The sequence below is a fragment of the Mobula hypostoma genome, chromosome 23, assembly GCF_963921235.1.
Source record: "Mobula hypostoma chromosome 23, sMobHyp1.1, whole genome shotgun sequence".
Taxonomy (NCBI): Eukaryota; Metazoa; Chordata; class Chondrichthyes; order Myliobatiformes; family Myliobatidae; genus Mobula; species Mobula hypostoma.
In genome coordinates this window covers 49,589,689-49,616,414 of record NC_086119.1, presented here as the reverse complement: position 1 = coordinate 49,616,414, position 26,726 = coordinate 49,589,689, and the positions used below count along the sequence as shown (strand labels likewise).

At 41.5% G+C, this 26,726-nt stretch overlaps 1 long non-coding RNA gene across 2 annotated transcripts in view; it reads left to right on the top strand.

The window, feature by feature from the left end:
* The first annotated feature begins 3,410 nt into the window (after positions 1 to 3,410).
* The window catches only part of LOC134336734 (uncharacterized), a 445,998-nt gene continuing 422,682 nt past the window's right edge, over positions 3,411 to 26,726 (top strand). For both annotated transcript variants that reach the window (XR_010015870.1, XR_010015871.1), the window contains exon 1: positions 3,411 to 3,549. This is a non-coding gene — a long non-coding RNA (uncharacterized LOC134336734). The remainder of the gene's footprint in view (positions 3,550 to 26,726) is intronic.

Genomic DNA, 26,726 nt, shown 5'->3' with positions numbered 1-26,726 from the left:
CTTCAGCATGTTTGTTAGAGTTTAGTTAGGCAGGTGGCTTCACTGCCACAAACAATGCTTCAGAGAGGCTAATGAATGCAGTTTATCCCTGACATTACTAGAAAAAGTTTAATTGAAAGATCCAGCACTTTTTCCCTGTTTTGTTTGCACTAACTTCAGTATATGGAGCCCATTTTCAGTTAAGAACTACACTGTTGATCCCTATTGTCTGTTTAAACTTTGTGCCAATTGCTAATATTTAAATAAGATGACCGTGCATTAGTGCAGCTCAGTGAAGCATACACAGCACTGAATCAGCAAACAATCTTCACATTGTTAAAGCGTCTTGAGCATAACAGTTTGATTTGTTTGATCTGGTTACTTATATCAAATTTATGGGGAATAAGCAAAAACTGAGGATTAAGCTTTAAGGTTCATGAAAGTAATATTACTGGCCTATTTTACACCACAGACACAGTCCATTTAGTCCAATCGGTTTGTGCTGTTCTTTGTCTCTCCACAAGAGTTGCATTCACCAAATTTGAGGAGCAGGTGTGGAGAGAAATTACTTATAACTGTAATAAAAATAGGGTTGTATTAGAGGGAGATTTTAATTTCCCTAGTATTGACTGGGCCACCCAGATCATTAACAACCTGGATGGGGTTGAGTTTATGAAGTGTCCAGGAACATTTCCTGAGTCAATGTATAGAGGACCTTTCTTGGGAGGGTGTAATATTGCATCTCCTGTTAGGGAACAAGGCAGGGCAGTCAGGGAACACTTTGAATCTAGAGACCATTATTCTATTTGTTTTAAAGTAGTGATGGAAAAGGATAGGACAGATCGACAGGTTAGGGCCCTAAACTGGGGCAGGGCTAATTAGGGGGGAATTAGACAGGATCTGGCAGAAGTCAATACGATGAGGCTATTTGAAGAGACAGGAACAAATGGCAAGAGGCAGATTTTTAAGAGTGTGATATCAAATATCCAGGAGCAGCATATTCCTGTTTGGCGAAGGGTATGCTTGGCAACTTTAAGGAACATTGGTTGACAAGATTTTGAGGATCTGGACAAGGAAGCATATACTGGGTTTAGGTTTTAGGAAGTTGGGGTTGAGTGAATCTCTTTGTGACTATAAAAAGATTAAGAATATTCTTAGGAGGGGAATCAAGAGGGCAAAAAGAGGGTATACTTTATACTTTATACTTTATTGTCGCCAAACAATTGATACTAGAACGTACAATCATCACAGCAATATTTGATTCTGTGCTATGAGATGAATCAAACAGGTATGGTTAAGGAAAATCCCCATAAGGCTCTATAGCTACAATGAGAGAGAAAGAGGAGCTAGAGAGAGAGAGAGAGAGAGAGAGAGAGAGAAAGAGAGAGTAGGTCCCCTTAAAGATCAGCAGGGCAGTGTATGTCCTGAGCCATAGGAAATGGGTGGATATTTTTAAACATCTGTTTCTTCTTGGTGTTTACTGAGTAGAAAATCTTCTTTGCTCAGGAGATAAGGGATCATATGGAGATGTTTTGGAGGACATTCATATTATCAAGGAGGTAATATTTTTCTGCAGACTTCCAGAGATAGGAAGCAGAGGGTGGTGGTTGAAAGGTGTTTCTGAGAATAGAGGTTGGTAACCAGTGGTGTGCTGCAGGGGTCAACAGTGGGACTTGATATATAAATGATTTGTTTGTAAATGCACAAGGCTTCATCAGCTAGTCTGTGGATGATATGACTTTAGGAGGTGCTGTTGATAGCGAATAAAGTTATTGTAGATTACAAGGGGACCTTGATTAGTTAGTGAAGTGGGCTGAGGAGTGACAAGTAGATTTGAATGTGGACAAGTGTGAGGAAAGTGAAACTAGTGTAGGACTGTACAATTAATGGTAGGGCATTAAGAAGTGTAATGGAACAGGACCTAGGGGTGTCCGTGCATAGTTCATTGAAAGCAGAGTCACAGGCAGATGCAGTAGTTAAAAAAAGTATTTAGCGTGCTGGCCTTCATCAGTCATGGCACTAGGAATAGGGACATCATGTTGTAGTTGTTTCAGTTGTTAGTGAGGTCCCAACTGGAACAACTCAGTTTTGGTCACTATATTATAGGAAAGATGTGGTTAAATTGGAAAGAGTGCAGACAAGATTTACGAGGATGTTGTCAGGATTAGAAGGGCTGAGTTACAGGGTGATGTTAGGCAGGCTAGGTCTTTATTCCTTGAAGCACAGGAGAATGTGAGGTTATCTGATAGAAATGTTTAAAATTATGAGGTGCATAGATAGGGGTAAGGGAAACAAAATTGAAGAGGCGTAGGTTTAGGACGAGGGGAGAAAGTTATAAAAGGGATCTGAGGAGCTACTTTTTTACACAGAAGTTGCTTAGTATAGGGAACCAACTGTCAGAATAAGTGGTCGAGGCAGGTGCAATAGTGTCATTTAAGAAACAATTGGATAGGTACATGGAGGGATGGGGCTTAGAGAGGCATGGGTTAAATGTAAACGGTCGGGACTAGCTGAGTGGGTGCAGTGGTTGGCATTCGCTTGTTGGGCTAAGGGACCTTATCCAGGCTGCATTATTCACTTCTCTTTTTCATTGTGTACTTGGTTCCATTAATCCATAGCACAGAAGATATAAAGATTGAATCACTCTAGGGTTTATCATTATATATCAATAATTCCTTTTGTGATGTAGTCAGTAATATCACAGATTAACAAATTAAACATAATAGTAATATGGTAAAAATCTTAATTGTATGTCTAACCAGTTTTGAGTTGAACAGAGGTAAGACAATGAGAGGCCAATGTTTTAATGAGGCTGTTAACTTCAGATTTAATGTGACTTTTGTGTTCTTTGCTGCAGCCAGCTTTCTCAGATCTTGGAAAATTTGGCAGTTGAATGGAGTTAAGGATGGCTTTGTGGTTAAAGAAAACACTGAAAGCCAGCAGAAATAGCAATATTTATCCAACTGATGCCTGCAGCAAACCTAAGCTACTTCTGACAGGATCATTTCCCACATAAAGAATTCAGGATTTGGAACATTTTACACTTGGGTTGGAGATCACACACCTTTAAGAAACCAATCATTCATACCCATCTCCACATCCTGAAGTATGTCTGTACCCCAGTATTAAACACCAAACTCCCTGAAACCTTCATTTTTTTCTTCCAATCCACCAAATTATGAGAACATATGAATCCATCTGGGTGGGGAAATGAGAGAAATCTGGACCTTTGCCTCCCTCATTCTAAACCTCTACAAGTTTCCAAACAACCTCCCCAACTTAATCCCACCCCTTTATTCTTTTTTTCCCTCTTGAATTCTAATGCGAGTGGGAATGGAGAATACAGTCTCAGGGAGATTCAGCGAGGGCTCTCCAGGCCTGCAGATGGCGTGATCCCCGGCAGTCGCGTCACCTCTTTCCCCGCCGAGGAGGGCGAGTCGCTGCCTCCATAGTGACGGATGCGCGGCTTCCCCAGAACACGGAGGGAAGGGAGATGTGCCAGGGAGTGTCAGGCTGTCCGCGGCTTTGGATTGACGGGGAACCCGGCTGCTGAAGTCTCCGGGCTGCACGGTAAGGGAGGGAGGGAAGGAGAGATGATGATGAAAAACAAGAGGGATAAGTGGTACTCCTGAAGATGCAGTGGCCGAGTGTCTGGACCATGCTGGCCTTACAGCCTCCTAAGTAACACCGTATAAACACGTCTCATGTCAGTAGTTTGCCTCAGTTGAAATATTTAGTTGGAGCAGTACATTAATTTTAATTATATCGATGCCAGGCTCAATTTTAAGAGCAATCCAATAATTGTCAAGGTTTTTTTTTGTATTGTTTTTAACTCAACTCTGGCCCTTCATGAGTTTATCAACTTCTTAACTTGGCCAAATGCAGCAGGTGTAGAGAAAACAAGACGGGTCCAGTGTTGGTTTGTGAAAACAGTGGCTTAGCCTCTACTGGGGAGACTGGCAGGACTTCTGATATTTACCGTGTTTCACTTTGAGTAAGTAATGGAAGAAATTAGCTTTCAATTTGGACAAAATGATTTAATTAATGAATACGTTTGAAACAAAATTAAAGTGAAAGTGTTTGGCAGTATCGTTTCTAGATTTCATTTGATTTGCTTTCAGAGCAGTAATTATGTTAAACAAATCTAGTGTTATTGATGAATAAATTATCATTTTATGAATAACTTGTACTTAGTAACTAATTATAATTTAAATCCACTCTGCATCTTAAATTAAAGGAATGTTTCAGTCCTGAGCTATTAAAATGTTACTTTTTTTTCGCATTTGGAATTTTAAATATACAAGCACTTCTATTTTTAAGGTACTGGTGGTCCAGTGAAAGAGTTGAAACAATCAAATATTAAACAATTGAATACACAGTACAGAGCTGAAAAGTCTACATTGCAAGGCATTCACAAACATATTTTCTATTTATGGTAGCTCTGAATGTAATTTTATATGATTTTCTCCATGTTAAATATATTGCTTCCATTTGGACACATAAACTTGTACTTAATAACAACCTTTCTTAAAAGAGGTATTGATACATTGGTAATTACATTTAATGAAGAAAGTCAAAAAATATTTAATTGTAAATGAATTGTTTTAATTGGACAAACTGCAAGTGCAGTTACCTGGACTGACAATTATTGCACTTCACCTGTAGCTTCTGAAATTATTTAATGTTTTATGATCTTTGCTCTCCAAAGTTCTGGTGCTTTTAAAGTTGCAGTTTTGCTGAAATAAACCTTTTTGAGCTTCAAACTTAAAATAATTCTAGCATGCTGTATCCTGGTGAGCTTGCCATCTGCTTGATCCATAGTCAGCTAGCACAGTAATCGTACTGTTACATTCAGACATAAAGTAATTATTAATATTTAATATCAGCTGGTTACTGTCCCATAACTTTTCCAGTAGTGGCTTATAAGAGGCATCAATTGGTTAAAAAAAAATCTGCCTTTATTAGTTGACGCCGTGAACAATATCACCTACTTGAGCAAAAAGGCACAGTAGCACCTCCACTTCCTAGCGAGATTGAGGCTTGCCCCCCCCCCCCCCCGTCCTAACTGAATTTTATAGAGGCACCATTGGGAGGTCGTGACAAGCTGCATCTCTGTCTGCTATGGGAGCAGTCGAGCGTCGGACCGGAAGTCCCTACAAAGGTGTATGAGAACGGCTGAGAGGATCATAGGGGTCTTCCTACATCCATTGGGGACATTATCAGGAGTGCTGCGTTCACGGGGCCCTTAGTATTATCAATATCCTACCGATCCATCCAGCTTCCTCTTTGACTTTCTACCACCAGGTAGGAGACTACGATGCATAAAAGCAAGAACGGTCAGGATGGGAAACAGTTCCTTCCTCCAGGCCATGAGGCTTTTGAACTCCCTGGTGCATCACATTCGAAGTGTCGCTGGTTAATCTATTCTGTGCCTTATAATATTTAATTTATATACTTTATGTAAACTTCATCTGTAGATTTTTCCCTTGCTTTTCTAAGTTATTGTATGTTTTATGATTAAAGTGTTCTAAAATTATGATGGATGCCTGGCACGTGCTGCCAGGGGTAGTGGTGGAGGCAAATACAATAGAGATGTTTAAGAATCTCATAGACAGCTGCATGAATGTTGAGGAATATGGACACTATGAAGACAGAAGGGATTAGCTTAGTAAGGCATTTACTTACTATTGTTGTGCAACACAACGTTGTGGGGTGAAGGGTTTCTTCCTGTGGGTACTCTTCTATTCGATAAACCAATACAGTACCTTATACAGAACCTATCATGACATCGAGAAAGTAACAGTCCGCTTAAACTGCTGTGCTGCAAAGGGGGAGATATGATAATAAATTGGCTGCTTTTTCATTCATTGATAGATTAATGTTCTGTTTGAATTCACTTGGGGCACACTACCCTGATTCAGATGATCTTTAGTCAACTGAGTAACATCATCTAAAATACCTTATAGATGGTCGTGAAATGAACATTCTTGAGTTTCTGCATCTCAAAAGATAAATGTGTGGAATCCACTGTAGAACTGGAAAGGTTAATTAATTCTTGCAGAGTGCATGTGTATCACCCTGCTTTTTATGGAAGTTGCAAGGCTTGGAAATAGGAACATTGCATACTTGTATACTTATTTAAGTTAACCCACAATGATTTCAAGTTGTGGACAGGAGTAGCTTAGGAAAATAGAAATAAATATGCTGTAGGCTGTACCACTGCTGAGAATTTTAGGTCCTGAACTTGAACATTACACCTGTTTTATGCCCAAAAGCAATTAAAATGTGTGTATTTCTTCTGTACTGCCAAAGTAGTGCAGATGTTGGAACCCTGAAGGAAAAAAACAGTGTTAGCTGTTTGTCAACTATAGCTCTTTCGTTAATTAAAGCCAATGGCAATTGGCAGGATTTTAGATCAAGTCCATTGCATTTGATAGCTGCTGAGTTGGTTTGAGCTCTCAAGACTATCAGCAGTAGATTTTGATTACTTAAGATCATCAAAATCTAAACTGAGGTTTGGGAAAATGAAAACAGCTATGATCAGTTGTAATGTTTTTCATGATTTGAAGGGCTCACTGACACATTTCTATTGCTATGTATGCAGAACCATAAGAATGTAGAATAAAGTGTTACAGTTTCAGAGAAAGTGCAGGCAGACAGTAAGATCATGGTGAGGTAGATTGTGAAGATGAGCTTAAATTTAACATACAAGGGATCTGTCTGTGTGTCTTATAACAGTACATGGAGGCAGCCTGAAACCATTGGTGTTTTTTTTACGCTATTTACCTTCTGCCCAAGGCAAGGGCAAAAAAGAGGGAATGTCCAGGGTTGGAGGGGTCTTTGATTATGGTGGCTGCTTTTCTGAGGAGTTAGAAATATAAGCGGAATCTATGGAGGGATAGATTCTGTTTATATTTCTAACTCCCTCAGAAAAGCACTGTTTGAGGCTCTGATTGGTAGTGAGTTCCTGGTGTGGCCTCCTGTATGTCAGTGAGACCTGATGTAGATTGGGAGACTGCATTGCCGAGAACCTACGCTTCATCCGCCAGAAAAAGTGGGATTGCTCAATGACCACCCATTTTAATTCCACTCCCCATTCCTATTCCAACATATTGGTTCATGGCCTCCTCTACTGCTGTGATGAGGTCACATTCAGGTTGGAGGAGCAACACCTTATATTCCGCCTGGGTAGCCTCCAACTTGATGGCATGAAGACTGCTTTCTCGAACTTCCGACAAGTCACTCCCCCCTCCCCCCCCCGACCCCTTCACCATTCCTTTTTCGTTCTCTCACCTTATCTTCTTAGCTGCCCATCATCTCCCTCTGGTGCTCCTTCCTCTTTTCTTTCTTTCATGGCTCTCTGTCCTCTCCTATCAGATTCCTCCTTCTCCAGCTCCTTTTCTCTTTCACCAAACAACTTCCCAGCTCTTACTTCACCCCTCCTCCCCTTCTGGTTTCATCTATCACCTTGTGTTTCTTCCTCCCCTCCCCTCCCTTCTAACTCTGACTATTTTTCTCCAGGCCTGATGAAGGGTCTCAGCCTGGAATGTTGACTGTACTCATTTCCATGGATGCTGCCCGGCCTGCTGAGTTTCTCCAGCATTTTGTGTAGGTTGCTTGGATTTCCAGCATCTGCAGATTTTCTCGTTTGTGATAGATCTGGGTAGGATGCTTTCAATTGTGTATCTATAAAATAAATGGTGAAGCCCAGTGAAGACATGGCAGACTTCCTTAGACATCTGAGAAAGTAAAGACATTAGTGTGCTTTCTTGCCAAAGCATTGATGTAGTTGGGCCAGAACAATCTATTGATTTTGTTTACCAATAACTTGAAGCTCTTACCATCTCTATCTCAGTACTAACGTGCAGAGGCATATGCCCTCTTGTTGTACTTGGGTCTTATTGGCTTGGTCTTGTTAGACAACTGGGAGATGGTATGATGGCATGGCTTTGTGAAGAAGAGATATTATCTCACAAAATGGTTTGAAAATTTTGAGAAGATAATGGCGATGATTGAGGCTAGAGCACTGGATGATGTCTACGTTGACTTTAATAAAACCTTTGATAAGGTCTCTCGTGGTAGGCTGATTCAGTAGATTCAGTCACATAGGATGCATGGTGAATTGGTAAGATGAATACAGAATTTTCTTGATCATAGTAGTTGGGAACAATGCCATGGGCGGTTCCAAGACCAGCTGTGAAAGGATGAGGGTGGGGTATGGGGCTAGCAACACCATACAGTTGAAACCAACAGAAGCTCCAGAAACCTCATTCCTGGGAGAGGAAGGACCTTTGCTTAGAAAACGTATGAAGTCGTGAAGTGAAAGTAGAAGCCAAAGGGCTGACAGAGGATTATCGTGAGCTGCTCTCAGCGGTCTATGCCCCGAGTAGGGATGAAAAAGTAGTAGTGGTAGTTAAGGTTTAGTGGTGGTGAGTTCTTTCTCTGATTGGAGGTTTGTGACTAATGGTATGTACAGGGACTAGTGCTGGGACCTGTGTTTATTTTACATATTTGGAGGTGGTGTGATGAGAAAGTATGCAGACATCATGGAAGTTGTTGGCTTTGTTGATAGTGAGCAAGGTTGTCAAGGAAATACTGCAGGTTGCATACAAGTTGAAAATCTGGACAGAAATGGTAGATGGCCTTAAGTCCAGACATGCGTGAGGTATCTCAAATGCAAGAGGAAAGTAAATGGCGGGGCCCTTAGCACTGATGTATAGTGAAATCTTGGGAAGCGAGTTCATAGCTCTGAAAGTAGCAACACAAGTGGATTGAGTGATAAAGAACATGCACGGTATGTTTGCTTTCATTGATCAGGAAATTGGATATTAACATCAGAAAGTCAAGTGGCAATTGTATACAACTTTAGGCCACATTTGGGTATTGTCTACAATTCTGATTGCCACACTAGAGGAAGTGTGGAGGCCTTGTAATGGTGCAGAAATCCCGCATGTTGCTTGGATTACAGATTTACTGTAAGGAGAGGTGGGGCAAATGTAGATTGGTTTCTTTGGAGTATTGGGATACCAGGGTATATAAAATTACAGTATTGTGCAAAAGTCTTGGGCACGTAAAAAAAATTATGTGAAGTGAAGATGCTTTCAAAAGTAATGAAATAAAAAGTTTCTGAGTGTCGGAATTTACTATGAAGAGTCATAAGCAATAAAAAACTAAATTAAATCAATATTTACTTTGCCTTTACAACTGTATCAGTTCTGTTGTGCAGTTTTAGAAGAAAATCAACTGATAGTCGTTCTAAGCATCTTGGTGAACTTGCCACCGTTCTTCTACAGACTTTGGCTGTTTTGCTTGCTTCTGTCTCTCCGGGTAATCCCATGCAGCCTCGATGATGTTGAGATCAGGGTTCGATGGAGGCCATACCATCTGTTGCAGAACTCCTTGTCCTTCTTTTCACGAAAGGTCATCCCTTGTCTTAGAGGAACAGAGACGAGATTCTGTGGGTGTGATAGAGACACACGGATGGTATGTTGCCTCCCAGGTGCCAGGGTCAGAGATGCCCTGGATCAGGTCATTGGCATTCTAAAGAGTGAGGGTTAGCAGCCAGAAGTCTTGGTAAATATTGGCACCAGTGACATAGATAGGAAAGGTGAGGAGGTCCTGAAGAGAGGTTTTAGGGAGCTATGTAGAAAACTGAAGACAGGACTTCCAGGGTAGTAATCTCTGGATTGCTGCCCATGCCTCACGCCAGTGATGGTAAGAATAGGATGACTTGGCAGATGAATATGAAGCTGAGGAACTGGTTCAGGGGGCCGGGATACAAATATATGGATCATTGGGATCTTTTCCAGGGAAGGTACAACCTGTACAAAAGGAATAGGTTACACCTAAACCCGAGGGGGGCCAATATCCTTTGGCAGGGCGATGGGAACTGGAGAGATTGTGCTGAGGATGATGTAGTTGGTTTACAAACAGGGGCAGTGTGTAGTGAGACTACTAGCAAAGAGAGGCTGATTGTAGGGCAAAATTGCAGTCAACTGGATGTAAAGTAAAAGGTGGAGAAAATCGAAAGGGGTTAAAAAGTAGGACTGAAGGCATTATATTTGAATGCTTGCGGTATACTGAGCAAGATACATGAACTTGTAGCACAGTTACAGATTGGCATGTATTATGTTATGGGCATCACTGAATCACAGCCGGAACAAGATTATAGCTGGGAGCTTAATGTCCAAGAATATGCTTTGTATCAAAAGGACAGGTAGGTAGGCAGAGAGGATGATGTGGCTCTGTTGGTTAAAATATGAAATCAAATAATTTGAAAGATGACATAGGGTCAGGAGGTGTTGAATTGTTTGGGTCGAGTTAAGGAACTGCAAGGGTAAAAAGACCCTGATGGGAGTTGTATACAGACTCCCAAACAGTAAAGATGTGGTATACAAACAGGAGATAGAAAATGCATGCCGAAAGGGCAATGTTACCATAGTCATGGGAAATTTCAATATGCAGGTAGATTAGGAAAACCAGATGGGTGCTGGATCCCAAGAGGCGGAATTTGTATAATACCTACAAGATGGCTTTTTAGAGCAGTTTGTGGTTGACCCTGCTAGAGGATCAAATATTCTGGATTGGGTGTTTTACAAAGAACTGGAACTGATGAGGGAGCTTAGGTGAAGGAACCCTTAGGGGCCAGTGTTCATAATATAGTTGAATTCACTCTCCAAGAAGGAGAAGCTAAAGTCAGATATATCAGTATTATAGTGGAGTAAAGGGAATTACAGAGGCATGAGAGAGGAGCTGGCCAAAATTGATTGGGGAAAAAAATACTGACACGGATAATGGCAGAGCAGCAATGACTGGAATTTCTGGGAGCAATTCAGAAGGTGCAGGATAGATAGATCCCAAGGAGGAAGTATTCTAAAGGAAAGATGATACAACCGTTGTAAACAAGAGAAGTCAAAGCCAACATAAAAGTCAAAGAGAGAGGATATAATAGAGAAATATTAGTGGGAAGTTAGAGGATTGGCAAGCTTTTAAAAACCAACAGAAGGCAACTAAAAATGTCATAAAGAGGGAAAAGATGGAATATGAAGGTAAGCTAGAAATATGAAGAGAGAAGACACTGGAAGAACAGGTCGTAGGATTCAACCTGGTGGGGGACAATGATTCAGTGGAGCAAGAGGAGGTCTACTGAGGATCAGTGAATATGACTGTTGGAAGAGTTGAGCTCCAACTTGTGCATATTTCAATTATAATAGGCTCCTTTTCCATAGTGAATACTGAAGCAAAGTATTTATTAAGTATCTCCGGTTCCATACACACTTTTCTACTTTTTTACACTTGATTGGTCCTATTTTCTCACGTCTTATCCTCTTGCTCTTCACATACTTGTAGAATGCCTTGGGGTTTTCCTTAATCCTGCTCTCCAAGGCCTTCTCATGGCCCCTTCTGGCTCTCCTAATTTCTTTCTTAAGCTCCTTCCTGCTAGCCTTATAATATTCTAGATCTCTATCATTACCTAGTTGTTTAGAACCTTTCGTAAGCTTTTCTTTTCTTCTTGACTAGATTTTCAACAGTCTCTGTACACCACAGTTCCGGTACTCTACCATCCTTTCCCTGTCTCATTGGAACGTACCTTGCAAAACGCCATGCAAATATCCCCTGAACTTTTGCCACATTTCTGCCGTACATTTCCCTGAGAACATCTGTTCCCAATTTATGCTTCCAAATTCCTGCCTGGTAACTTCATATTTCCCCTTACTCCAATTAAACACTTTCCTAACTTGTCTATTCTTATCGCTCTCCAGTGCTATAGTAAAGGAGATAGAATTGTGATCATTATCTCCAAAATGCTCTCCCACTGAGAGATCTGACACCTGACCAGGTTCATTTCCCAGTACCAGATCAAGTACAGCCTCTCCACTTGTAGGCTTATCTACATATTGTGTCAAGAAACCTTCCTGAAAACACCTAACAAACTCCACTCCATCTAAATCCCTTGCTCTAGGGAAATGCCAATCAATATTTGGGAAATTAAAATCTTCTACCACAACAGGTGGTTACTATTACACCACAAAGGTTACTATTACACCTTTCCAGAATCTGTCTCCCTATCTGCTCATCAATGTCCCTGTTACTATTGGGTGGTCTATAAAAAACACCCAGTAGAGTTAATGACCCCTTCCTGTTTCTAACTTCCGCCCACGGAGACTTAGTAGACAATCCCCATGACTTCGTCTTTTTCTGCAGCCAATGTTACCATTGATTTCGAGAGGATGGGGATATAAAAGCAAGGATGTTATGTTGAGACTTTATAAAGCACTAGTGAGGCCTCATTTGGAGTATTGTGAGCAGTTTTGGGCCCTTATCTGAGAAAGCGTGCTGACGTGAGAAAGGATTCAAAGGAGGTTCAGGAGAATGATACTGGGATTGAAAGGCTTACTATATGAGGAGTGTTTGATGGCTTTGGGCCTCTAATCGCTGGAATTCAGAAGACTGAGGGGTAACTTCATTGAAACCTTTCGAATATTGAAAGACCTCGATAGAGTTGATGTGTAGTGGATATTTTTTATGGTGAGGGAGTCTAAAACCAGAGGACACAGCCTCGGAATAGAGGGCCATCCTTTTAGAATGGAGATGAGAATGAATAGCTTTAGCCAGAGAGTGGTGAATCTGTGGAATTTTGTCACAGGTGGCTGCAGAGGCCAAGCCATTGGGTATATTTCAGGCAGAAGTTGATAGATTCTTGATTGGTCAGGGCATGAAGGGATACAAGGAGAAGGCAGGAGATTGGAGCTGAGAGGGAAAATGGATCAGCCATAATGAAATGGTGAAGCAAATTCGATGGGCCAAATGGCCTAATTTTGCTCCTATATGCTATGGTCTTTATGACCTTGACCCTGTGTTTGGGGTCAATGTCCTGCTGGAGAATAAAGTTAGGATTGATCAGGAGCTTTCCTGAGTGTACTGTGTGATGAATGAGAATCTGCTTGTACTTCTCAGCATTGAGGATTCTATTAATTCTAACTCATCAAACCTCCGCCATGCTGTTGGCTGCAGACACTCATCCACGTAGCATTCTCCAGTTCTTCTATGGACAAACGTAGGTGAGTTTCCTGGTATTGTTTCCACTTTGGAGGAATGTTTTTTTGGCAGCAATTTTTTCAACAAGATTTCTCTAGACTGTAGAGGCGTGTACAGTGCCTTCTGAGAGTTCAGAGCTGATAGCAGTGCTGTACTTCCGATTTAAAAGGAACGTCACTTTGATGTATCGTCTGTTGCAGTCACTTTCCTTGGCCGCCCACAGCATTTCTGATCTGCAACCTTGCCTGTTTCTTTGTGCTTTTTCAGAAGAGCTTGGACAGCGTATCTTGAAACTCCTGCCTGCTGCAAAATTTCTGCCTGGGAGAAACCTTTTAAAATGACACAGGTGAAGCACAGTGACAACTTGCTGGTAGCAAGCAAAACAAGCAAAACTATAAATTACTGTATTAAACAGACTTTTTCTCGGGTATGATCACTGCAATCAGTAGCTTGTAGCCTCCGTTTTGAAGCTGAGCTTTTGTAATGTCTGTAGACCTGGCATTTTTTACGATGTGAACTGGAGCCTTGAAGGTGCAGGATGGTTGTATAGCGGGTACGAACCGATTCGAGGCAGCGGAGCCTGGGCCTGAGAGTGCAAAATGAGCCAACGTTTAGTCATTGGTGAAGTGGACTTGGAGGTGATTCAATGCGGCAGAACTGAGGTGGGGTGGCAGGACCCGAGAGCAAGGAACAACCCAAAGTTTGCCAAATTGAGCATTGGGCTTAAATTGGCAAACCTTAAGAGTCAAGGTGTCAGGGCTGGAGGTGATGGGATGGACTGGTGTTTAGCTTGGTGCTCCGTGAGGCTTACTCGTCTGTGCAGAACTAATGCTGCTGCAGCCAATGACTCCTGGATTAACTGCAGTGAAGACTGGCTTTATGGCTGTGGCAACACACATCAAAGTTGCTGGTGAACGCAGCAGGCCAAGCAGCATCTCTAGGAAGAGGTACAGTCGACGTTTCAGGCCGAGACCCTTCGTCAGGACTAACTGAAGGAAGAGCGAGTAAGAGATTTGAAAGTTGGAGGGGGAGGGTGAGATCCAAAATGATAGGAGAAGACAGGAGGGGGAGGGATGGAGCCAAGAGCTGGACAGGTGATTGGCAAAGGGGATATGAGAGGATCATGGGACAGGAGGCCCAGGGGAAGGAAGAGGGGGAGGGGGGAAACCCAGAGGATGGGCAAGGGGTATAGTCAGAGGGACAGAGGGAGAAAAAGGAGAGAGAGAGAAAGAATGTGTGTATATAAATAAATAACAGATGGGGTACGAGGGGGAGGTGGGGCATTAGCGGAAGTTAGAGAAGTCAATGTTCATGCCATCAGGTTGGAGGCTACCCAGACGGAATATAAGGTGTTGTTCCTCAAAAACAGTTACTTTCTCCAAGCAGTAAAGCTGATCAACACCTCCACCCACTAATTACACCACTGCTTTATTATTTGCTGTCAGTCACTTCATGTACAGCCTAGCGTCACTTTGTGGAAATGCAATTAATCTAAGATATCTTGTGTATTTCTATTGTGTGCTTTTTAAAATTATTGTGTTGTTTACCTTTAGTGTTTTTGTACTGCATCAAATCTGGAGTAACAATCATTTTGTTCTCCTTACGCTTGTGTGCAGGGAATGACATGAAGCAAGCTTGAATTCTTTGAATCTTGAGTTAGCAGTAGCATCCTAAATCTGTCATCAGTATAGTAATCTAGAGTTTTTTGTGTTGTTATTTGGTAAAACGACTAAAAAGGTTAGACCTTCCAACTAAATATTCCTATTGATGATGAAGAACATTTAGTCAGTAATAGTAGCCAATTAATTATCATGGTGATAAGCCAGAATCATGTATTTGTAATAATGAACATTGACTCCATCAAGTCAATTGAGTTAAGTGATGGAGTGTTTCCAAGAGTTATAGTATTGTTTATTAATTGCTTCTTGGAGTCATTTAAGCAGACTTGTTCAAGAAGGCCATAGTTTCCCGTTCCCACTGCCTTTCCTCCTCCCCCTCCTGTAAACACTCACCTTTCACCTTATTTACTTCTACCTTTGTTCGTCATTTCTATCCCCTCCCCTCACTTTGTCTTACCTGTCACCTATCAGCTTCAAACCCTCCCCATTTTTCTACATACTGACAATCTTTCCTCTTTCCCTTCAGTCCTGGTATAGGGTCTTGGCATGAAGCATCAATTTGCATCTCTTGCCTCTACAGAAGCTGCTTGACTTACTGAGTTCTTCCAGTTTTTTGTTCCTGATCTCTTCATTTGCAGGATATTTGTCTGATCCCGTGCAATTGTTAAGTTAAATTTAAGGGGGAAAGCCCTATCACTGAGAAACCACAATGTCGCCCACTTGGCCAGTTCCATCACGGCACAACCCTCCCTACCACAGAGGATATCTTCAAGGGTGCGCTTCAAGAAGGTGGCAGTCATTATTAAGGACCCTCATCATCCGAGACTTGCCCTTTTTGATGTTACTACCATCAGGGAGGAGGTATAGGAGCCTGAAGAATCACACTTATCATTTTAGGAACAACGTCTTTCCCTATGCCACCAAATTTCTGATTGAACCATGAGCACTACCTTGTTCTCTTGTACTTTTTAGTATTGTAACTTATAGTAATTTTTATGTCTTGCACTGTACTGCTGTCACAAAACAACTAATTACATGACATGTATTAATGGTACAAGCCTGATTCTAATATTGGTCTCTTTTGGAATTGCATTTACATTGCACACAAGGCAGAATTAATGTACTTCAAAGCAGGCAAGGGGAGTGAGGACAGAACCTTGTGTCCACCAGTGCAAAAGATGATTTCTCACTCAATTCACTAGTTTGGAGGCTTAGCCAGTATTGACACTTCAGTGGCTGGCTAGTCTTTAGAGCAGGGGCTCCCAACCTTTCTTGTGCTGTAGACCCCTACCATGGACCCCAAGTTGGGAACCCCTGCTCTAGAGGAAAGATATTAATGATAGCACATCACGGACAGTGAGGTCTCTAAAGGCCTCATTGAATTAGCTTTGATCGTGATGCTTATTCCAAGGATGAGCTTTGCAACTGGGTTGTGGTCTCTCCGCCTCCTGTAATGGACCTGTATGCCCGCTCCGTCTGCCAGAACAAGCGGGATCTCCCAGTGGCCACTCATTTTAATTGCACTAACCATTCCCATTCTGATATGTCCATCCATGGGTCTCCTCCACTGTTGGGATAAGGCCACCCTTAAGTTGGAGGAACAACACCTTACATTCTATTTGAATAGCCTCCAACCTGATGGCATGAACATCGATTCCTCAAACTTCCAGTAATGCCAACCCCCCTTCACCATTTTCCATCCCCTTGTCACTCTCTCATATTATCTCTTTGCCCGCCAATCACCTCCCTCTGGTCCTCCTCCCTCTCCCCCCCCCTTTTTTTCTTCCTTCCATGACCTTCTGTCTCTTTCACCAATCAATTTCCCAGCTCTCTGCTTCATCCCACCCCCACCAAGTTTCACCTGTTGCTTGGCGTTTCTCTCTCCCTTTCCCCCACCTCTCAAATCTACTCCTCAGCTGAAGGGTTACGGCTCGAAATGTCGACTACTTTTTTCCATAGATCCTGCCTGGCCTGCTGAATTCCTCCAGCATTTTGTGTGTGGTCTCCTATAGCTTGCATTCTCTTTGAGTGGAATCTTAAGGTCAAGCTTCAAGTAATTTTTTTATTTCTGCAGTAATGACACCTGAGCCTTTAGCATTAATACATTGAGTTATTGTAAGCCAGACCACAAAAGGCCATTTCTTTGGAAGCTTCAGTGCCAATTGGAATTGGAGGCCAAGGTTCAGGGCCATTTACAAATTTTTGACTTTCCCATGAATGTAGTTAGCACCATTGTTGATGGTGATGTATTTCTGTTTTGACTCTCCTAGTTGAATCAGAGAGGGAGACTCTCTGCTGGAGGGATCTGGAGTTTTCAAAACCAGCAGTATGAGTGTAATTGTTTTGGCTCCTGCCCTCATGCTCTTTCACTGTGCTACTTTTCTAAGTTGGCTTCACAATTCTGTTACCTAATGGTACTGCCCCTGTCGTTTGTAGGGCTGGTAACTTTAATGGTGATGTGTGTATGAGTGAGTACTCCTAAAAAAAATTGTTCTTCACTCCAAGAAGACTGTAGTAGAATCCCATGAGGTTTTTTTCCCACCATCAACAATACTCTGATGGTTTCAGTATTCTGATTCAGATCAAATGAGCTTCTCGGACTTTATCCATGTTGAGGGTAAGTCCAAAAATTGTAACTGCCAAATGAATAAAATTAAGAATGTAAGACAATTCTTTTTCTTAAAGGGTGGCTAGAATGCAAGAATTATTATCTTGTGGAATAATTTAAGCAAATAACATGAATGCATTTAAAGGAAAGTTAATTCAGAGTGTAAGAAGTAAGGAATGAAGGATATGTTGAATTCGTTAGATGAATTATCATGGGAACTGTTAAGATTATCAGACACCATCTGAGTTGAGCATCCATTCCTGCTTTGTAAATTGTAGGAAATGCAGAGCTAAATTAACAGTTGTAGTTTAACTATTAGGTCAAATATGCTTTGATTTTGCATGGCAAGCTCGGGCATGGTCAAATGGCTTGTTACTGGGGCTTGTGTAACCAGGACATGTGACTGTGTATCTCCTTAACCACCCAGACTGTAGCATTCTAAAAGAAGCAACACAGTGCAAAACACAGTGCATGTAGGAACTGTGAATTCAGTGATGGGGTGAGGGAGGGAGGAGAGGAGGGGCAATGAATTCTAGATTATTTTACAGCCCTAAAAACTCCAAGGTACCTTTGTTTGTACAGTATTTGAATAGTAAATTGTATATCCAGTTGCTGTTACTGCAGATTTAGCAATGGATTAATACATTTTGGACACAACTTCCACACTCAATTTTGTTACATGATCTGTGCAAAACTAATGTTTGATGCCATTACCTTTGCTGCTAAATTAACAGCAATAATTGGGCTATAAAAACATGTTTCTCTTTTACTGAGCACAAAATAGTGATTATGCTGAATCATGTTCTTGTATTCAAAGAGAGCTTTAAAAGAGCTTTGAAATTTATACAGTTTCAAAGAAGAACAAGCTAACTGGAGACATTGACATCAGACATGTTGTTTATCCTCAAAGAATCACACAGCAATAGAGCCAATAATATACCTCTTCAAGTCTGTTCTGGCCTTTTCTGAGTTCCATTCCATTCGCATCCAAAATACTAGAGGAACTCGGCAGGCAGCATCTGTGGAGAGGGATAAACAGTCGATGTTTTGGGTTGAGACCTTTCATAGAACATAGAATAGTACAGCACATTACAGGCCCTTCGGCCCACAATGTTCTGCTGACACTCAAACCCTGCCTCCCATATAATCCCCCCACCTTGAATTCCTCCATATACCTGTCTAGTAGTCTCTTAAACTTCACTTGTGTATCTGCCTCTACCACTGACTCAGGCAGTGCATTCCACGCACCAACCACTCTCTGAGTAAAAAACCTTCCTCTAATATCCCCTTGAACTTCCCACCCCTTAAAGCCATGTCCTCTTGTATTGGGAAGTGGTGCCCTGGGGAAGAGGCACTGGCTATCCACTCTATCTATTCCTCTTAATATCTTGTACACCTCTATCATGTCTCCTCTCATCCTCCTCTCCAAAGAGTAAAGCCCTAGCTCCCTTGATCTCTGATCATAATGCATACTCTCTAAACCAGGCAGCACCCTGGTAAATCTCCTCTGTACCCTTTCCAGTGCTTCCACATCCTTCCTATAGTGAGTTGACCAGAACTGGAAACAGTACTCCAAGTGTGGCCTAACCAGAGTTTTATAGAGCTGCATCATTACATTGCAATTCTTAAACTCTATCCCTCGACTTATGAAAGCTAACACCCCATAAGCTTTCTTAACTACTCTATCTACCTGTGAGGCAACTTTCAGTGTACCCGCAGATCCTTCTGCTCCTCCACACTCCCAAGTATCCTGCCATTTACTTTGTACTCTGCCTTGGAGTTTGTCCTTCCAAAGTGTACTACCTCACGCTTCTCCGGGTTGAAATCCATCTGCTACTTCTCAGCCCGCTTCTGCATCCTATCAAAGTCTCTCTGCAATCTTGGACAATCCTCTACACTATCTACAACACCACCAACCTTTGTACCATCTGCAAACTTGCCAACCTACCCTTCTACCCCCACATCCAGGTTGTCAATAAAAATCACGAAGAGTAGAGGTCCCAGAACAGATCCTTGTGGGACCAATAGTCACAACCCTCCAATCTGAATGTTTTCCCTCCACCATGACCCTCTGCCTTCTGCAGGCAAGCCAATTCTGAATCCACCTGGCCAAACTTCCCTGGATCCCATGCCTTCTGACTTTCTGAATAAGCCTACCATATCGAACCTAGTCAAATGCCTTACTAAAATCCATGTAGATCACATCCACTGCGTTACCCTCATCTATATGCCTGGTCACCTCCTCAAAGAAATCTATCAGGCTTGTTAGACACGTTCTGCCCTTCACAAAGCCATGCTGACTGTCCTTGATCAGACCATGATTCTCTAAATGCCCAGAGATCTTATATCTAAGAATCTTTTCCAACAGCTTTCCCACCACAGAAGTGAGGCTCACTGGTCTATAATTACCTGGACTATCCCTACTACCTTTTTAGAACGAGGGGACAACATTCGCCTCCCTCCAATCCTCCGGTACCATTCCGGTGGACAACGAGGACATAAAGATCCTAGCCAGAGGCTCAACAATCTATTCCCTCTCCTCGTGGAGCAGCCTGGGGAATATTCCGTCAGGCCCCGGGGACTTATCTGTCTTAATGTATTTTAACAACTCCAACACCTCCTCTCCCTTAATATCTACATGCTCCAGAACATCAACCTCACTCATATTGTCCTCACCATCATTAAGTTCCCTCTCACTGGTGAATACTGAAGAGAAGTATTCATTGAGGACCTTGTTCAATTCCATAGCCTCCAGGCACATCTTCCCACCTTTATCTCTAAACGGACCTACCTTCTCTCCTGTCATCCTTTTGTTCTTCACATAATTGAAGAATGCCTTGGGGTTTTCCTTTACCCTACTTGCCAAGGCCTTCTTATGCCCCCTTCTTGTTCTTCTCAGTCTCTTCTTAAGCTCCTTTCTTGCTTCCCTATATTCTTCAATAGACCCATCTGATCCTTGCTTCCTAAACCTCATGTATGCTGCCTTCTTCCACGAGACTAGATTTTCCACCTCACTTGCCACCCATGGTTCCTTCACCCTACCATTCTTTATCTTCCTCACCGGGACAAATTTATCCCTTACATCCCGCAAGAGATCCTTAAACAGCGACCACATGTCCATAGTACATTTCCCTGCAAAAACATCATCCCAATTCACACCCGCAAGTTCTAGCCTTATAGCCTCATAATTTGCCCTTCCCCAATAAAAAATTTTCCTGTCCTCTCTGATTCTATCCTTTTTTATGATAATGCTAAAGGCCAGGGAGCGATGGTCACTGTCCCCCAGATGCTCACCCACTGAGAGATCTGTGACCTGACCTGGTTTGTTACCTAATATTAGATCTAGTATAGCATTCCCCCTAGTTGGCCTGTCAACATACTGTGACAGGAATCCATCCTGGACGCACTTAACAAACTCTGCCCCGTCTAAACCCTTGGAACTAATCAGATGCCAGTCAATATTAGGGAAGTTAAAGTCACCCATGATAACAACCCTGCTATTTTTGCACCTTTCCAAAATCTGCCTCCCAATCTGCTCTTCGGTATCTGCTGCTACCATGGGGCCTATAGAATACCCCCAATAGAGTAACTGCTCCCTTCCTGTTCCTGACTTCCACCCATACTGACTCAAAAGAGGATCCTGCTACATTACCCACCCTTTCTGTAGCTGTAATAGTATCCCCGACCAGTACTGCCACCCCTTTCTCCCCTGTCTCTGTCCCTTTTAAAGCACTGAAATCCAGGAATACTGAGAATCCATTCCTGCCCTGGTGCCAGCCAAGTCTCTGTAATGGCCACTACATCATAATTCCATGTATGTATCCAAGCTCTCAGTTCATCACCTTTGTTCCTGATGCTTCTTGCATTGAACACACTTCTTACACGCACTTTAGCCGTTCTACCTTACCACCTTTACACCCTTTATTCTGCTTCTCTTTCCTCAAAGCCTCTCAATATGTTAGATCTGGCTTTACTCCTTGCACTTCTTTCACTGCTCTATCGCTCCGGGTCCCATCCCCCTTGCAAATTAGTTTAAACCCTCCCGAACCATGCTCGCAAACCTACCTGCAATGATATCGCTCCCCCTCGAGTTCAAGTGCAACCCATTCAATCTGTACCGGTCCCACCTTCCCCATCGTCAATTAAGTCTTTTTTCAAGTACATATCTGATTCTCTTTGCAGGTACTATTGAATCTATTCTACTACCCTTTCTCGAAGGTTTTCCGAATCAAATGCAACCAATTTCTCTTTTATTTTAACTAAACATGTCAAGCTAGTAGTCTCTTGTGGCTGATTTTTAATATCAGAAACAGTTTATTGCTGCCTACTGCAGAAAATAAATCAAAACTTGTTGCCTTTTAATCATTACCTCCTCTTAATATTTATGTACATATTTTATTTCTCAGTTCACTGGCAAGACCAATAACAATTGCCCATTCTTAATTGCCTTTGAAAAGGTGGCATTGAGCTGCAATCTTGAACCTAATTTCAAGAAAAGATTTTGTAAAAACCTTTATTGAAACGGAAGCCTCTGAACCCCCAGAAAGCTTGTCAACATCCTGGGATTTCACTATGTCCTAGTTATACTCAGACTGGAAGGTTTCCTTTCAGCATAAGCTGTTATAATTTAATCAAAAGGTATTTGAAAGCTGCTTGAATATCTCATTTTAATTTAGCAGAGAAAATGGTTTCATAATGGATTGAGATCATATCAGTTTTACAAGTAAAAGTATATTAACAAGTAATTGTAAATGTGACAAGTAATATTTCATGTAGAAATAAATTGTTGATACTCTCATGTCTGCCATGATCATCATTTCAACAGGTCAGCTAATAATAATTATTACAAGTAATTGCTGGAAAAAGTTATTTTAGAATTTATTACTGGGCAGCAGTGATGTATCTATCAATCCAACTTGGATGTTTTATGATCTGTATATTGGTCATTTTATTTTGGTCTAACTTTGGGAACCCAATTTTCTTCCTCTCTACCAAAGCATTAATGAGCAAGTTTAGCTGAAAATCTGTTACTTAAAGAATATTTGCATTCCATTGTTATTTAAGCAAACAAGGAAATTATGTTCCATGCAGTCAAATAAGTCTTTTGTTGCAATTTTTATCTTATTCTTGGGTTTGTCCAACCTCTGGTTACAGCTAATCTGGCCACATCCTGGTGAGCCTTCTCTGCACATTCTGCAAACTCTCCACATTCTTCCCGTTATATCAAGATAGAACTGCACACAATACACCAAATGTTGCCCAACTGTATCTCTTATACAGCTGCAACATAACATCCCAAATTTTATATCAAGGCCCTGACTGATGAAGGCAAGTATACCATGTGACTTTCCACAATGTTGCCATTCTCAGGGATCTGTAACTTGCACTGTAAGTTTCCTCTGTACATTAGCACTTCCAAGGTCCCTGCTGTTTATTGTACTTTCTTCTTGTCCTTGACCTCAAAATATAAAACCTTACACTTGTCAGGGTTAAGCTTCATCTGCCATTTTTCACCCAAATTTCTAACTGATCTATGTCCTGTTGTATCTTTTGACAACCTTCCTCACTATACACAGCTCCCATTAATTTTTGTGTTGTTTGTAAACTTGCTAATAAGATTTCTTCATGTCCCTCCTCAGTCTCAGCTGGTGAACTTCTGCAGCCTCTCCAAAGCTTCTGTGTTCTTTCTGAAACATGGCAACTAAAACTGCACACAGTCCTTTCGTATGTTTCATTGAAAAAGTGAATGATAATGACTCAGTATGAGAGTGTGCTATCACAATTATTGTCCATGGATTGAAGTTGAACTAATCTTGGTCCTAGAATGGAGACATGTAGCATTAAGATTTTCCTTCTTGCCCTGTAAAGTAGCTCTTTTCCTGTACATGCTTGGTGCAGTTTGAATTCCATTCTGCTAAAATACTCTACATTGCTTTTGTCCTTTTTATTAATTCGTTTTTTGGAGATCTGTTTAGGCATTGAGAATATAGTGGTGAGCTAGATTCTGAAACAACTGCAGTGTTTCTGGTGATATTGGGTCTGGAGTTTCAAGATTTGTAGCTAGTTCTTCAGCATTACTTAGTTTATGCTTCTAGGTTAGGCTGGTGTGTGTGTTGAAGGAGAGCCTGCAAGTGCTGGTGAACCCATACATCTGTTTCCCTTGGTGGTAGAAGTCATAAGAACATAAGAAATAGGAGCAGGAGTAGGCCATCCGGCCCATCGAGCCTGCCCTGCCATTCAATAAGATCATGGCTGATCTGTCCGTAAACTCAGCTCCAACTACCTGCCTTTTCCCCATGACCCTTAATTGCCCTACTATTTAAAAATCTATCTAACTGTATCTTAAATATATTTAGTGAAGAAGCCTCAACTGCTTCCCTGGGCAGAGAATTCCACAGATTCACCACTCTCTGGGAAAAACAGTTTCTCCTCATCTCTGTCCTAAATCTTCTCCCCTGAATCTTGAGGCAATGTCCCCTAGTTCTAGTCTCACCTACCAATGGGAACAACTTTCGTACTTCTATCTTATCTATCCTTTTAAAAATTTTGTGTGTTTCTATAAGATCCCCTCTCATTCTTTTGAACTCCAGAGAGTATAGTCCCAGGTGACTCAATCTCTCCTCGTAGGTTAACCCCTTCATCTCTGGAATCAACCTGGTGAACCTCCTCTGCACTGCCTCCAAAGCCAGTATATCCTTCCTCAAGTAAGGAGACCAGAATTGCACACAGTACTCCAGGTGCGGCCTCACCAGTACCCTGTATAGCTACAGCATGACCTCCCTGCTCTTGAATTCAATCCCTCTAGCAATGAAGGCCAACATTCCATTTGCCTTCTTAATAACCTGTTGTACCTGCAAGCCAACTTTTTGCGATTCATGCACAAGCACTCCCAAGTCCCTCTGCACAACAGCGTGCTGCAATCTTTCACCATTTAAATAATAATCTGCTCTTCTATTATTCCTTCCAAAGTGGATGATCTCACATTTACCAATGTTGTATGCCAGAACTAAACTGCAATAGGGGTTTATTGAGGATAGAGGAACTGGGAGCGCAACTTTCATACTACGAATGCTTTCAGAAAGGGCAATTGAATATCAAAATGATGCCTTTTTATGTTTTATTGATTTCACTAATGCATTTGACAAAGTGCAACATGAAAAATTATTTCAAATTCTCGCTAAACATTGACAGAAGGGACCAACAACTGCTTCAAAATTTATATTGGAACTAAATGGTGGTGGTAAAAGTTGATGATAATATAAGCAGTTGGACTAAAATTCAAAGAGGAGTTAGACAGGGATGTGTTGCCTCACCGGAATTATTTAATATCTGTAGTGAAATGATTCTCAGAGAAATAGAAGACCTAGATATGGGATAAAAATTAGAGGTGTTAACATCAACAATATAAGATATGCAGACGATACCACCCTAATAGCAAGTGCTGCAGAAGACCTACAGATCCCCCTAGACAAAGTAGTACAAACAAGTGCAGACTTTGGTCTAACCATCAACCTTAAAAAAAAACAAATGTATGGTAATATCAAAACAGCAGGATACTCCCAACTGCCAATTGTACATCGGTAACCAAGAGGTTGAACAAAAGACCAGCTTTAATTACCTTGGTAGCTTTATATCACAAGATGCTAGAAATAAAGTAGAAATAAAAAGAAAGATTGCCATTGCCAAAACCAACTTCCAAAAAATGAAACCCATTTTTACCAACAGACACATTTCTATAACAACAAGGCTTAGGCTACTAAAATGTTACATCTAGTCAGTCTTACTGTATGCTTCCAAAACATGGACTATAACACTAGAACTCCAAAAAAACTTAGAAGCAACAGAAATGTGGTTTCTTAGAAGAATGCTGAAAATATCATATAGAGATAGGGTAACTAATGAGACAGTACTCCAATGTGCCCATACAAAAAGATCTTTAATGAGAACATTAATTGAGAGGAAACTTGGGCCATGTCATCAGAAATGGAGAAATAGAGTGCCTTACGTTACAAGGCCAAATGCCTGGGAAAGCAAAGAAGAAAATATATGAACACTGTGAAAGAACTATCAGATCTAAATGTGCGAGATATCATTGACGCTGCGTGGGATCATTTGATGTGGAAAGCCATGATTGCCCACGCGTGTAACGCACAAGGCACATGAAGAAGAGAAGAAGTATTCCAAATGTCAGGCCTTGGCCCACTCACTTAACCTATCTATATCCCTCTGCAGACTCTCCACATCTTCTGTACAATTTGCTTTTCCACTCAGTTTAGTGTCATCAGCAAATTTTGCAATGCTACACTCAGTCCCCTCTTCCAAATCATCAGTATAAATGGTAAACAACTGCGGACCCAGCACCGGCCCCTGCGGCACTCTACTCACCACTGACTGCCAACTGGAGAAACACCCGTTTATACCAACTCTCTGCCTTCTATTGGTTAACCATTCCTCTATCTATACCAATACACTTCCTCCGACTCTATGCATCCGTATCTTATTTATTAGTCTCTTGTGAGGCACCTTATCGAACGCCTTCTGGAAATCCAAGTATACGACATCCACCTGTTCCCTTCTATCCACTGCACTCATTATGTCCTCAAAGAACTCCAGTAAGTTGGTCAAACAGGGCCTGCCCTTTTTGAATCCATGGTGCATCTGTCTAATGGAACCATTCCTTTCTAAATGTTTCACTATTTCCTTCTTAATGACAGCTTCAAGTATTTTCCCGACTACAGATGTTAAGCTAACTGGCCTATAGTTGCCTGTCTTTTACCGACATCCTTTTTAAAAAATAGTGGTGTGACGTTTGCTGTCTTCCAATCCGCTGGGACCTGCCCAGAGTCTAGAGAGTTTTGGTAAATGATTACCAACGCGTCTACTATAACCTCCACCAATTCCCTCAGCACCCTGGGGTGCATCCCATCAGGACCAGGCCCTTTAGGTTGCTCATCATTATCTCTTTGGTGACCGTGATTTTATCGAGGTCCTTTTGCTATCTGTTTTTATATTTTGTGCTAATCTACTTTCACACTCTATCTTCCCTTTCCTTATTTCTTGTTTACGCGTTCTTTGTTGCTTTTTAAAGTTTCCCAATCCTCCAGTCTCCCACTACTCTCTGCGACTTTGTACACGAGCTTTTAATTTGATACTATCTTTTATTTCTTTAGTTATCCAAGGCTGGCTCTCCTCACACTTACTGTCCTTACTTTTGACTAGAATATACTTTTGTTGAGCACTGTGAAAAATCTCTTTGAAAGTATTCCACTGTTCCTCAACTGTCCTACCAAATAGCCTGTGTTCCCATTCCACATTAGCCAACTCCTCACTCATCCTGTTGTAGTTTCCCTTGTTCAAGCATAATACACTAGTTTTAGATCTAACTATTTCATTCTCCATCTGAATACGAAATTCAATCATACTATGATCACTCTTTCCAAGAGGGTCCCTGACTACAAGATTGTTAATCTTACCTATCTCAT